The 12684-nt window shown below is 32.8% G+C and overlaps 2 non-coding genes across 2 annotated transcripts; both read left to right on the top strand.

The window, feature by feature from the left end:
* Positions 1-1482: 1482 nt before the first annotated feature.
* Positions 1483-1562, top strand: TRNAL-UAG (transfer RNA leucine (anticodon UAG)). Its single transcript has one exon. It is a non-coding gene; the product is annotated as a tRNA-Leu (tRNA).
* Positions 1563-12350: 10788 nt separating this feature from the next.
* TRNAN-GUU (transfer RNA asparagine (anticodon GUU)) lies at positions 12351-12422 on the top strand. The gene has a single exon. It is a non-coding gene; the product is annotated as a tRNA-Asn (tRNA).
* Positions 12423-12684: the final 262 nt, after the last annotated feature.

Here is a 12684-nt window from a genome sequence, read left to right as displayed (position 1 = left end):
CTTGTTCCATAATTAACTGATTGAGTGAATTCCAATGAAAACCTATGTTTATAAGAAATTATCGAATAGTCCTTACTTCATATAGAACTAAAATTCTAATGACTATAAATTACCTAAGTTTTAGAATGTCTTGTTTAAGAGACTCAGTATTTTTTGTTTTGATTGGAATTCCTTTCCTTTATGGAATACCATTCTGAACTTAATTAACTATTTTCATTTTCCCTTCTTTTTATCCCCCCGTCTTATCTTATATGGGGGATAGGCTTCCATACCATATATCTATATATGGAGTATACTTGATATATAAATAGATATAAATAGATTTAAATGAGAAACCCTTCTATATATTCTATATTATTAAAAAAAAAGTATAAAATATATAAAGAAAAAATGTTAAAAAATTCTTGTTGTCTTATCCGCATTAGACAAAATGAAGTAAAAAATAATTCAAAATTTAAGTATCTTTCAGTATCTAAGTATAAATACTAATAAAAAGAAGAAAGAAGGATTGATTTGCAGCAATAGATGTCTTTCACATACAACTAGAAAAAAGTAATTTCCTTTTTGAATGGCAGTTCCAAAAAAACGTACTTCAATGTCAAAAAAGCGTATTCGTAAAAATATTTGGAAGAAAAAGACTTATTTTTCCATAGTACAATCTTATTCTTTAGTAAAATCAAGATCATTTTCGAGCGGTAATGAGCATCCAAAACCAAAGGGTTTTTCTGGGCAACAAACAAATAATAAGATTTTGGAATAATATGAATTGACTTATCAAAAAAGAATTCCAATTATTTAATAATTTGGATTCTTCTTTGAATGTACTTTTATGTGTCGAATTACTCGGTACAATATTCTTAGAACAAAAAACCCCTCTTATCTTATATATACAAGAAAAAAAAAGTTTTGTTTGGTATACTGTGTGCTAAGTATTCTTTTCCTATCAATGAACTTTTCATAATTTTCCTAATAGAATCCTCATATTCTATTAGGAAAATTATGAAAAGTGGAGTATTCTTACAATAGGACTTACAACTTCCACCTATCTTCTCCAAAATCATAAGGTTAGTAAATCTTATTAATAAGAGCATAAAGACTTTCATTCTAGAAATTTTTAAAAAATCCAAAAAGCCTTTTCTATTTATCCATTTTATTTTAATTTCATCATTAAATAGAAACCCTTTTGGATTTTTTTCATTGTATTGAAAGAATTTTCAAAATGTAAAGGGGAAATTAATAGAAAAAATTAGTTCTATAATTGCAAGTTAGAAAAAAGAAGTTCCAACTCTTTCAAGCAGTGTTTGTGTTTCTATTGGGCAAAGCAAGAGTTTATTGTAAAAAAAAAAAATGGAAACGATACTACCAAACGAAGTCTATTTTAATGAAAACTCTAATGTTCCTAAATTTTATGGACTTTCCCAATATCGACGATTCCCAAGATAATAGCTATTATTCTTTTAAGTTACCTATTATTTGAAGTTAGCCGCCATGGTGAAATTGGTAGACACGCTGCTCTTAGGAAGCAGTGCTCAAGCATCTCGGTTCGAATCCGAGTGGCGGCATTCTTGAAAAAGAATACAATAGATTAGAAATCAATTCGAAATTTACAATTTTGTAATGGGACCTTCCCCTTATGCTATTTGCAACTTTAGAACATATACTAACTCATATCTCTTTCTCAACGATTTCAATTGTGATTACGATTCATTTTATAACCTTATTAGTTCGTGAACTTGGAGGATTACGCGATTCGTCAGAAAAAGGAATGATAGTTACTTTTTTCTCTATAACAGGATTCTTAGTTTCTCGTTGGGCTTCCTCGGGACATTTTCCATTAAGTAATTTATATGAGTCATTGATCTTCCTTTCATGGGCCCTGTATATTCTTCATACCATTCCTAAAATACAGAACTCTAAAAATGATTTAAGCACAATAACTACGCCAAGTACTATTTTAACGCAAGGCTTTGCCACATCGGGTCTTTTAACTGAAATGCATCAATCCACGATACTAGTACCTGCTCTACAATCTCAGTGGTTAATGATGCATGTCAGTATGATGTTATTAAGCTATGCAACTCTTTTGTGCGGATCCTTATTATCTGCCGCTATTCTAATCATTAGATTTCGAAATAATTTCCATTTCTTTTCTAAAAAGAAAAAAAATGTTTTAAATAAAACATTTTTCTTTAGTGATATTAAATATTTTTATGCAAAAAGAAGTGCTTTAAAAAGAACCTCTGTCCCTTCATTTCCAAATTATTACAAATATCAATTAACGGAGCGTTTGGATTCTTGGAGTTATCGTGTCATTAGCCTAGGATTTACCCTTTTAACCGTAGGTATTCTTTGTGGAGCAGTATGGGCTAATGAGGCCTGGGGATCCTATTGGAATTGGGATCCTAAGGAAACTTGGGCATTTATTACTTGGACCATATTCGCAATTTATTTACATAGTAGAACAAATCCAAATTGGAAGGGTACGAATTCTGCACTTATAGCTTTGATAGGATTTCTTATAATTTGGATTTGTTATTTTGGTATAAATCTATTAGGAATAGGCTTACATAGTTATGGTTCGTTTACATTAACACCTAAATGATTACATAAAATAAAACCTTCATGAAATGAAGGTTTTTACTTTTATGTTTTATTTGAGAACCCCTTGAACGCCTTATCAAAGGGTTCTCAAAAATTCGAGATAGATCTAATTATACTTTTTTACTTATTTCTGCATTATATACTTTTTTACTTATTTCTGCATTAATAGAGCAGACGAGTAAAAAAAAGCAAACCTATTTAGGATAATAATTGGATAAGAGAGCCTCTACCCTGTCAACGGATAGGGAGAGAACAAAATCTGGATAAATACCAATTCCTATTACTGGTAAAAAGATACAGATTAAAATAAAGAGTTCTCGTGGTCCAGAATCCACAAAATTTGCGTTTGGAACATTAAATAGCTTGTATCCATAGAACATCTGGCGTAACATAGATAATAAATAAATAGGAGTTAATATCATTCCAATTGCCATTACAAAAGTAATTAGTGTTTTTGGCATTAACAGAAATTTTGGACTAGTAATTAGTCCAAAAAATACTACTAATTCTGCGACAAAACCACTCATTCCTGGTAAGGCAAGAGAAGCCATTGAAAAGCTACTAAACATGGTAAAAATTTTAGGCATTGGGATAGATATTCCCCCCAGTTCTTCGAGATAAACAAGACGCATTCTATCAGAAGCGGTTCCTGCCAAGAAAAAAAGTGTAGCACCAATAAATCCATGGGATAATATTTGTAAAATAGCTCCATTGAGTCCAATGTTGGTTATGGAACCAATTCCTATAATTATGAAACCCATGTGAGATACAGAGGAATAAGCTATTCTTTTTTTGAAATTTCGTTGACCAAGAGAAGTTGAAGCTGCATAGATTATTTGGATCGCTCCTATTATTACTAACCAGGGCGAAAATAGATAATGAGCATGAGGTAACAATTCCATGTTGATCCGAATCAATCCATATGCTCCCATCTTTAATAATATTCCCGCTAAAAGCATACATGTACTATAATGTGCTTCCCCATGGGTATCTGGTAACCACGTATGTAGGGGTATAATCGGCAATTTGACAGCATAAGCAATAAGGAAGCCAAAATATAAAAGTATTTCCAAGGTTGCAGGGTATGATTGATTAATTAATCTTTCCAAATCTAATCCTGGTTCGTTGGAACCATATAAGCCCATACCCAGAACTCCGATTAAGAAAAAAATGGAACCGCCTGCAGTATACAAAATAAACTTTGTAGCTGAATATAGACGCCTCTTCCCCCCCCACATGGATAAAAGTAAGTAAACAGGAATTAATTCTAACTCCCACATGATAAAAAAAAGTAAAAGGTCTCGCGAAGAAAATAATCCTATTTGACCACTATACATTGCGAGCATCAGGAAATAGAATAATCGCGAATTCCGTGTAATTGGCCAAGCTGCTAAAGTAGCTAAAGTAGTGATAAATCCTGTCAATAAAATAGATCCTAATGAAAGTCCATCGATTCCCAATCTCCAGTGGAAATCGAAGACATCTATCCATTTATAATCCTCCTTTAATTGGATTAAGGGATCCTCCAGTTGGAAATGATAACAGAACGCATAAGTCATTAGAAGGAATTCTAATAAACAAATAGATATAGTATACCACCTAACGACTTTGTTTCCCTTATGAGGTAAAAAGAAAATTAATGAACCTGCAAATATCGGCAAAACAACAAGTATTGTTAACCAAGGAAAATAACTCATGATAAAGTGATAAAGACAAGATACGTTTTGACCAGAAAAGCCCGTGCTCGATTATTTCGAGCACAGGCTTCTTCGGTAAAGAGGAATCAGACGATTCGAGTGAAGTTTTTTGTAACGTATCAATAAGATAGAGCCATGCTACGTGTTGTTTCAGGCCCTAAATAAACGCGGACACTTAAAAAATCTGTCGGGCAGGCAGATTCACATCTCTTACAACCCACACAATCTTCGGTTCTCGGCGCGGAAGCAATTTGCTTGGCTTTACATCCATCCCAGGGTATCATTTCTAATACATCTGTTGGACAAGCTCGTACACATTGAGTGCATCCTATACATGTATCGTAAATTTTTACGGAATGTGACATTGGATCTATAAATTTTTCTTTTCAACATAAAATTTTTCGATCTGGTAAAAATGAAATTAGTACTATAATGAGTCATATGTATTGTAGACACCAGACGAAGCAATGGTTTATCCAAACTTCAAAAAAAAAAATCTATTTTTTAATCTGTTTGTGAGAAAGCGTGAAGAGAGCCAAGAGACTTTAATTTTGGATTTCAACAATAAATAAGAAATAAGAAAGAATTTTACGAATTGTACAGACGAATTCGAATTAGCCAATAAATTGGCTATCGTCTTTTCAATATAAATTATTGCAATATTCAAATTGCAATATCAATGAATTACAAATACAAAAATTCATTTAAGTGAAAAAGAATACTATGCAATAATCTACTAAAAAAAATGGATATTCTCAAATAATACTAAGAAAATAGTATTGATTTCTATTTATTTTAATATGTGCGCCTTTGTTTAGAGGATTCTATGTCTAATTATTCAAAAGTCTAATTATTCAATAAATTAGATTGATTGATACGAGTGGATTTCCTATTACGATGGATGGAAGAAAGAATGGATAGTCCAATAGCGGCTTCAGCAGCTGCAAGGGCTATAACAAAAATTGCGAAAATATCTCCTTTTAATTGGCGACTATCAAATAGATCAGAAAATGTTACGAGATTTAGATTAATTGAATTCAGTATAAGTTCAAGACATATTAGAGCTCTAACCATGTTTCGGCTTGTGATCAATCCATAGATACCAATCGAAAATAAATAGACACTCAAAAAAAGTACATGCTCAAACATCATTAACTAACTCCTTATCAATCTCGATTCATTTCAATATGAGGGCAAGAATTGAACCGATTCAATTAATTACAATAGAACAATTACACAACAAAAGAAAAAAAAAAAAAAAAAAAGGAGGTATTTGTTGGCAGTAGATGGATTTTACTAAATCAAAATTGTGATTCTTTAGTTATTTATTTTAGATTTGCAATTCTTATAATTTGTACTTTTTCTAAGTTTTCTTATTGCCGAGCCATAGTAATTGCACCTATTAAAGAAACTAGAAGAATTATGGAAATGAGTTCAAACGGAAGATAAAAATCGGTTGCTAAATGAATTCCAATTTGTTGAACATTATTTATGAGACCCTGTTCTACTATTTGGTTTGATCTTGTAGTCCAAAGAATTCCATACCACGACGTATCTGGGATAGTAGTCATTAGTGAAAAAACAATAGTTATACAAACGAGTGAAGTGAACCCATCTCCAATAGTCCAATAATTCTTATCTTTAGACCATTCTGAGCCATTTACGAACATTACAGCGAATATGATCAAGACATTTATGGCTCCCACATAAATAAGAAGTTGTGCGACAGCTACAAAGTAGGAATTTAATAAAAAATAGAATAAGGATATACAAACAAGAACTAATCCCAGCGAAAAGGCAGAATAAATGGGGTTGGTAAGTAATACTACTCCTAGACCCCCTAGTAGAAGAACAAATCCCCCAAATAGCATAAGAATCTCATGTATTGGTCCAGGTAAATCCATTATGGATAAAAAGAAATTAATAGTATAAAATTTTTCATGAACTGACTAAAACTAAAGGATTCAAGGAAGGAAAAAAGGATTAGGGTATTTTTTTGTGTATAAACTTATAGTTATAAATTATATTATATCACGAAAATCTAGTCTGATTTAAAATAAGAAATAATTTCCAATAAGCAGTAGTTTTTCGTTTTTCTTTATAGTTTAATTTTAAAGTTTAATAAAGAATTATTAGATTTTTATAACAGAAAGACAAAATCAAAGTTTAGTAATCAGTAATCGTTCTTGAATTCGAAGATTTTTCTTTGTTTATTTTACTTTCAGACGAATTCCTAATTGTTTGAATTGTGTAATCTCCCATTATGGAGATTGGTAACCGACTTAAAGCAATTTGATTGTAATTCAATTCATGACGATCATAGGTAGAAAGTTCATATTCTTCAGTCATTGATAAACAGCTTGTTGGACAGTACTCAACACAATTGCCACAAAATATACAAACTCCGAAATCAATACTATAATTAAGCAATTGTTTTCTTTTAATATCCTTTTCAAATCTCCAATCCACAACGGGTAAATCTATCGGACATACGCGAACACATACTTCACAAGCAATACATTTATCAAATTCAAAGTGGATTCGCCCTCGGAAACGCTCTGGTGTAATTGATTTTTCATAAGGGTAGTGAATCGTTATAGGTAAACGATTTGTGTGGGATAAGGTAGTTATGAAACTTTGACCTATGTACCTTGTAGCACGTATTGTTTGTTGACCATAACTCATGAACCCAGTTACCATAGGGAACATATTCATTCTAAATATCTATGAAAAAGATATGTTTCTTTCTCTTGTTTGAGAGAGCTTTTGTGTTGAAAATATTCTTACTATTATTGTATTATCTTATTTATAGTGAAACAAGTTGAGAAGAGGTTGTTAATAAGAGATTGCCCAGGGAAATAGGTAAAAGAAATTTCCATCCAAGATTTAATAACTGATCCATTCTCATCCTCGGTAAAGTCCATCTTATTGTGATAGAAATGAAGAGAAATAAATAAGCTTTAGTTAATGTAATAAATATACCCATTGTCATTTCCAAAATTCCAACTGCTTTATTCATTTGGAAAAAATCAAAAAAGGATATATAGGGAATAGATAAATTCCACCCGCCCAAGTAGAGAACTGTTACAAATAAAGAAGAAACTAATAAATTTAGGTAAGAAACAAGATAAAATAAACCATATTTGATACCGGAATATTCAGTTTGGTAACCTGCTACTAATTCTTCCTCCGCTTCTGGTAAATCAAAGGGTAATCTTTCACATTCTGCCAAAGAAGAAATTAAAAAAACCAGAAAACCTATAGGCTGACGCCAAATATTCCATCCAAAAAAACCGTATTTTGACTGTGCTTCAACTATATCAACTGTACTTGAACTGTTAGATAATCATAGTCGGTGATAACATCACAGTTCCCACCGCTATTTCAAAACCGTACATGAAACCTTAGCTTCATACGGCTTCTCTATGATCAGAAAAAGGAAAGGACTGTTTTGTTCCTAGCCCCGGGGGCGTAGATAGAATTAGATAAAATAAAATAGATTTGAAAGTCCTAAATTAGACCAAAGGAATTCCGTCTGCTAGAATAAGAAAAAGCGCTTCCGAATTGATCTCATCCTTTATAATATAATGAAAATTTTTCTTTGTTCAGTAATAACTTAATCTTGGAATAAAACACTTGTTACTTGTTATAGGAATTCAATTAATAAATGGAAAGAGTTGGGTATTAGTTCATGAGCAATTCTGCATGAATATGGATAGAGGAAGGAAATAATGAAAATTTTTTCTAGTGCACTCCATATCTTTTTTACTATTCTTCTTTCCCCAGGGAGGGGGTATTTAAAAAGAAAAAATGGATAAAGGGTTAATTCGTTCTTGATAGCCATTTCCTTAACAAGTGAATGGGAACATACTCTGGATCGGAATCCGAAGAAAGTACTACTTGATAATTTCTACAAATTGCAAGTCCTTATTATGATTCCTTTTATGGGCAAAAATCTCTAATGTTTTAGATTTTCCATTACTAATCCTTTATGTACTTTAGTGTTCCTAACCCTTCACTAACTTTTGGTGGATTCTTCTTATGGATTATTAAGTTATAGTAATAACTAGGAGTATTCTAGTAATGGAATTCCATATCGTGAATCCTTTATTCTTGGCCGCTTCAAGATATGATGACTAATTAAAAAATATCAACCTTGGGATAAAGAGTTTACACTGCTTATGTTTACTTCCACTTTTTTCTTGTACGTAGGAAATGAGATTTTTTCTTTTTACTACAAATTTATAAGCTGTTTTGTTTCACTCATATAGCTATCTAGTTTAACTTACCAACCCAAATACTAAATAAGAAAAGGAATATAAATAGTTAATGGATTTTATAGGAAAAAGATCTATTTTAACGAATCACACGTAGAGATATTGCTAGCACACAAAAAGTTAATGGTATTTCATAACTAATGGATTGAGCAGCAGCTCGTAGACCGCCTGAAAAAGAATATTTATTATTTGAGCTATATCCTGCCATAAGAAGACCAATAGGAGCTATACTTGAAATGGCAATCCATAAAAAAACACCAATACTAAGATCGGCTAAAACAAAATGATATCCCAAAGGGATAACTAAAAAACTTAATAAAACTGATATGACTGCTATAGAGGGTCCAATGCTAAATAAAGAAATATCTCCTCGGGATGGCAGAATATCTTCTTTAAAAAGTAGCTTAGTCCCATCTGCTATAGCTTGAAGCAGGCCCAGGGGGCCAGCATATTCAGGACCAATACGTTGTTGTATCGACGCAGATATTTCTCTTTCTAACCACACAATTACGAGTACCTCTATTGTTATTCCCAAAAGGAGGGTCAAAATGGGTAGAATCGATATCAGTCCATAGACTTCTTTTAATAATTCCAATTTCGAAAAAGAATTGATAGTTTCTACCTCTACCCTATCTATTATCATTTCAACGATCAACTTCCCCCATAATGATATCTATACTACCTAATATCGTCATGATATCAGCCAATTTCATTTTTTTAACTAGCTGAGGAAGAATTTGCAAATTAATAAACCCGGGTGGACGGATTTTCCATCTCCAGGGGAAAAGGCTATCATCTCCTACTAGATAAATCCCTAATTCACCTTTTGGGGCTTCTACTCTTACATAAAGCTCTTGTCTTGACAATTCAAAATTGGGCGAAGGTTTTTTACCAAGAAATTTATACTCAAAATCATTCCATTCAGAATTATTTTCTTTCTTAAAGCGTCGGACTTCTAAATTTTCATAAGGTCCTCCAGGAATTTTTTCTACAGCTTGTTGAATTATTTTGATGGATTCCCTCATTTCACCAATTCGTACTAAATAGCGAGCTAACGAATCCCCTTCTTTTTGCCATTGGACTTTCCAATCAAATTGGTTGTAAGACTCATAAGGATCTACTTTACGATGATCCCATTGTATTCCAGAAGCTCGTAACATCGGTCCCGATAAGCCCCAATTTACTGCTTCTTCTCCGCTAATAAAACCTACTCCTTCAACTCGCTCTAAAAAAATTGGATTCTGTGTAATAAGTTGTTGATATTCAACAACTCCGCGTAAAAAATAATCACAGAAATCTAAACATTTATCGATCCATCCATAAGGTAGATCGGCGGCTACTCCTCCGATGCGAAAGTAATTGTGCATCATTCGCATACCTGTAGCAGCTTCAAATAGATCATATATTAATTCTCTCTCTCTAAAAATATAGAAAAAAGGAGTCTGTGCGCCGAGATCCGCCATAAAAGGTCCAAGCCATAGCAAGTGAGAAGCTATCCGGCTTAATTCTAACATAATTACCCTAATATAGCTGGCTCTTTGTGGTATTTGAATATTCTCCAAGAATTCTGGTGCATTTACTGTTATTGCTTCTGTAAACATAGTAGCTAAATAATCCCACCTTGTTACATAAGGTAAGTATTGTATAATAGTTCGGTTTTCCGCGATTTTTTCCATTCCTCTGTGTAAATACCCTAATATGGGTTCACAATCAATAACATCCTCACCATCGAGAGTAACGATCAGTCGAAGAACACCATGCATTGATGGGTGTTGAGGGCCCATATTGACTATCATGAGATCTTTTCTTGTAAGCGGTAGACTCATATCCTTTCTTCCTTAATTCATTATTCCATGAAAATGGATTATTCCATGAATTCCTCAAAGCGAGGCTCATCAAAATGAAAAATCTAAGACTACTATAAGACTACTAAAAAAATAATAAAACAAGAAAAAAATTTGAACGATTAAATTACTGCTCCCGAATATTCAACTGACCGATTAATTTCTTATAACGTACTCTATTTTTCTTTGCCAAATAAGCCAGCAAACGTCGACGTTTTCCCAAAAGTCTTCGTAGACCTCTTTCCGATGAAAAATCTTTTTTGTGTAATTCCAAATGTGAAGCAAGTCTCCGTATCTTATTGGTGAAACTGAATACTTGAAATTCAACAGAACCCCTGTTTTCTTCTTTTTCTTCTTTAACCATAAATCCAAAAATTTTTCTACCTCCTTTCTTTTTCATGTATTTTTCTGATCAGGAAAAATACAAAATTATGTCAGTTATTTTGAAGTTATTCTAATCTCGTACACACACAAATTTGCAATTATTCATCTACTACTGGAATTTGGATTTATTTTATCGATGCAAATTGGATTTGGATAGAAGGGTACATTCTTTCTAATATTTTAGATAGAAGAAATGTTTCTTCTATCTAAAATATTAGAAAGAATTTTGCTGATTTATTTATTGCTATATGCAATTTATGGAATTGATACACCATTTAATTGATATCATTTAGCAAAATGAAACACAGCATATGCATCCATCTTTTGGCTCGAGAATTTCACGGGATAGAGATATGGTATAAGAAATAGACTATTAAGTAACTCTAAATGAATTGTGGATACATCTGTATCCTTAACATACTGAAACGATTGTCATTATTCGTATCAAACCAATAGCGATTCATACAAGCTAAATCTTCTAATCAATGGTGGGCCAATAATGAATTTTTTTGCATATGTATTAAGACGCTTGGCCTGATTTCGAAATTGTCCAGAGTTTTATATGTTGTTTTCATTGCAAAATGATGGGTCTCCTTCCATAACTTTCCAATTACGAGTACGAGAATTGAAAGACATGAAAATTCTCAATTCTCTACGGCGTCTAGTAGATAGAAACAAGAAAATCAGAAGAATCTTTCTCTCTATTCACTATCATTCCGCGTCTTCGACTTCTATTAGTTTCTTTTCTTCTTTAATGCAATAGCTATAGTTTGATATAAGAATCCATTTCTCAAAGTAATGGAAACCATTCTCTTATAGGAAATGGTTCGAAAATCGCTATTCCACCTTTTAGGTATCGTGAAAAGTGATACCTGTGAAGATCGTGCATTTCAGTCAAATTCAGATCCGTTTTTCGAGTCCATGATATAATATAACCAAATTGGATAGATCTTCCACCTGTTTAGCTAAGAAAGAATAGATACAGAGGTGGATAATAGATCGATATGAAGATCATGAGCTGCCCCATAATGAAATCGCCAGTAGTCGCGAATATCTCCTTCTTCCCTAATCCAAGATTGGAGAAAGAAGATCTAAGAGGGACCTATGGAGAATGTAGTCAGAAATCCATAATAGAGTCCGACCACAACGACCGAATTAATTATCCTCATCGAGAAACTTAGACTACTAAATAGAAAAGATTTGAAAATCATGGCATGGGTCTCCTTTTTTTCTTTCTTTAGAGTTTTCTATATGCACAATTTCTCGATGTTTCGATGAGAATTTCTTGACTTTCCATATATAGAAAGAGATAGACTATAAATGACATCTCTTATGTCAATAAGACCAAAGGGATGGATATTAAATGATAGGAAGTGCTAGGAAGTGAAATAGAATGAAATAGAGCCACTTTGGGCTTCCCTATGAAATGAGGCATGGAACGGAGCCACTACGAAGAAATTATGGGAGTTACGAAAGAAGCTTCGGACTCATATTGTTCATGGGTTGAGAGCGGGAGTTGAACTCTAGGAGGTCGAATCCCCCCTTGTTCCTCAGTAGCTCAGTGGTAGAGCGGTCGGCTGTTAACTGACTGGTCGTAGGTTCGAATCCTACTTGGGGAGATTTTATTCATTCTTTAATGTAAGAATTTTAATGTAAGAATAAAGAATTGAATTAAAGGGCTTGCTTTGACCCTTAGGAGTAGGTAACCCGTTCGCTATCCTTGTTTCTATTTCTATTGCATTCTATCTCATCGTATCACATTCTGTTCTACGATTCCACTTCGACAAAAGGAAAGAGCATACCTAAGTTCAATAGCTTTACGTCCGCTATCCCGATCATGATTTTCCTACCCTCAGGGGGAAAGTAAAGGCCCTTCCCCCT

The sequence above is a fragment of the Triticum urartu genome, unplaced genomic scaffold (assembly GCF_056163025.1).
Source record: "Triticum urartu cultivar PI428250 unplaced genomic scaffold, HENAU_Tu73 scaffold2, whole genome shotgun sequence".
NCBI lineage: Eukaryota > Viridiplantae > Streptophyta > Magnoliopsida > Poales > Poaceae > Triticum > Triticum urartu.
Note: the sequence above shows the minus strand (reverse complement) of the source record. Positions and strands in the feature narration are given on the sequence as shown.